The sequence below is a fragment of the Syngnathus typhle genome, linkage group LG3, assembly GCF_033458585.1.
Source record: "Syngnathus typhle isolate RoL2023-S1 ecotype Sweden linkage group LG3, RoL_Styp_1.0, whole genome shotgun sequence".
In the NCBI taxonomy this organism is placed as follows: Eukaryota; Metazoa; Chordata; class Actinopteri; order Syngnathiformes; family Syngnathidae; genus Syngnathus; species Syngnathus typhle.
This window is the reverse complement of record NC_083740.1, coordinates 15,492,024-15,494,862: the sequence shown is the minus strand read 5'-3', so window position 1 is coordinate 15,494,862 and position 2,839 is coordinate 15,492,024.

Here is a 2,839-nt window from a genome sequence, read left to right as displayed (position 1 = left end):
AGATCATCGTCGGCTCTCAAATTCAAAAATATTTTGTTTTTTACCAGCTTTTTTTTTCTAGATCTTGGGATGTTGATACATGTACAATTTAGCTTGACTACATTCTCTGAAAGCAGTGGCTTCTTTTTCCCTTTCTTCAATGGATATTACTATATAGAATGCTCTGTCACACATTTTACAATCCAATAGACGTGATAGATTTCACACGATCTTTGATCAATGGTGACGGTACAACATAAAGCAATGGTCGCAAACCCATACATACGACATATTCAATTGTCTTTACAGCTTGTTTTGCCATTAGCAATCAATTGTTTCGTTTTTCAGTTACTCTTATAGTTACCTGAAACAAATTATCCACATTTTAGATATATTTATCCCAATCTTTAACATCTACAGCAGTTGTTGACAAAGTACACATATAAACATCATACTTTCATGGCAGTCCAGATCTGACACAGCAGATCATCCTGCAAAGGTAAAATTGATCTTTTAAATCGCTACAATGCAGCATAATTTTTTTTTGGAGTGATCGATATAAGTTGTTCACTCATCTCTCCCCTACTCATTATGACTTAGTTCCCACAAATACCATATTGCTGAAGTTAACAAAGTGGCAACAAAGGTGGCCACCTTACATGCAATAATGTCATTGTTCCATTTTCTTGTTCCCGGCATTTCTCTAAGAGGTAAGGCTCCCTTTGGGTCACTTTTTCCCGATTGAACGTTACCTCAAAAGAAATTACCCTTTTTTAATTTGCTAGGACCACCTCAACTGACCTTTCTGCTATTTTAATGGCAGTTGATGTAATTATCAATATTCAATGTGGCCCTTCCCCCTTGGAAGAACACCACTGTTTCGTTTTCAATGCTCTTAATGAGAACGTGCTTTGTTTTTTTTGCCTTTAAATATTAATTTTAAATGCCAAATTTAAATCATCCTTAGTTTCCCACTTGGTTTTAAAACATGGTAATCTATATTGTCCCCCAAACTAGGGATGGGCGGATCGATACCAAAATATCGATATATCGATCCAGGCTGCTCATTTTTGAGTATCGATCTCCCTAGCTAAAATATCGATACTTACAATTATTTAATTATATTTTTCCTCATTTTTTTCTGCTCCAATTTGACGACTTGCACTCATGCTAGCACTACTTTTCCTTCCGCCTGCTGCACCGGCCTGCTCTGCTCCCGCCCCCTTTTCTCACAAGCCAAGCCCTCCTCCTCCGACTCCCCCCCCCCCCCCCCCCCGTTCCAATCCAAACAAACACAAACAAGCATGGCCACGGCGGCGGCCCAGTCCGAACGCAAGAGAAGTCTGGTTTGGGGATATTATATTTTGCTTAATAACAACGAGGCATAATGTGAAATATGTCACAAAACAATTAAATATTGTGGCAACACCACAAACTTGACAAAACATTTAAGCAAAATTCACCCCACGGTTCATGAAGAGCTGCAGTTGAAACGTGCCGCAGACACTAAGGCAGCGACGGAAAACCCTGCAGCCACACCGAGGCTAAGGTACCAAAGTACCTTAGAAGCAGCGTTTCAGAAAGGCAAGACATATCCAGGTATCAGGTGCTAACCAAAAATCGTAAGCATTTGTGGTTGATGTGCTATTTGAAGCAATAATTACTACGCTTTAGTCAGTCATTTATAAATAAAGTTTTCCCCTTTTCAATTTGTGGTCGAACGCCATACGTTTTATTTGTAACTCCACTTCCTATAAACAACACTAAAGTATTACAATATTAAATGTAAGTATCCAGTGGCTTTACAAATTGATAGTTTTGCTGCTCATGACGATTAAGCGCTGCATCTCTGTTGGTACCATGTCTCTTTTTAGATTATACTAAAAGACAAAACTTTTTCCCAACAACAGAGAGAGAGAGAGAAAAGTAAAGAATAGCTCCTTTTTATTAAAGTTATACTATTAATATGCATCTTCCACTAATGCGCTAATGTCTAAAAAGGTTAATAATTCATGTACATGACATAATACTTTTTTCTACAAAATTCAATAGATGACTCTCCAAGAGCAAGAATGCCACTGCATTTAAATTGTTTTTTTGGCGGGAAATTACACTTCCGGTATCGATATCGGATCGAATATTGGGTATTTTGGGTAGGAAATACTTGGTATCGGATCGATTCCAAAATCATTGGTATCGCCCATCCCTACCCCAAACAATTTTTCATACGGGGTTAAACCCACATTTATATATTTATTTATATATCATTTATACAACCCATATTTATGAACAGTTTGACCAGGTCTAAACATTTTGTCCATGATCTTCCATTTTTTCCATGCACATTTTCACACTTTATACCAGTTCTGTCACGAGAATTAATTTCCGAAATCCCATATCTCGGTATTTTTTTTTACATAACGTTTTTGCCACTGTTAAGGCATTCAGTGTTTTTGTTGAAGCCAATTCAAACCATTTTGAGAATGCATCTATTATGACCAGGCATTATAACCCTGTGGATTGTGTTTAGCACATGTTAAACAAGATCTACAATTGACTGAACTGCCCCATTATCCCTTCTCTTGAGCCATGCGACACACAACCATGGCTCAATATTGCCGCCCATTTGTATAGGTGTTTTGTAGGACAGGTCAGTCTTCTGGTCATTTATAGATACCATTCGTCACTCATGCCCCACTTTTCGTCCATAATTGAATTTCAGTCTACGGACTTTGTCGCTCCACATCTTTAAAAACGTTTCAGTAATTTAATCTGCTCCTTGTGTGTATAAAATTTGAAGCGTCTCTTGCACCACAGCTATGCGGTTCCGTCTGCAAGCTTGTTACCTCTTGAATTTAAT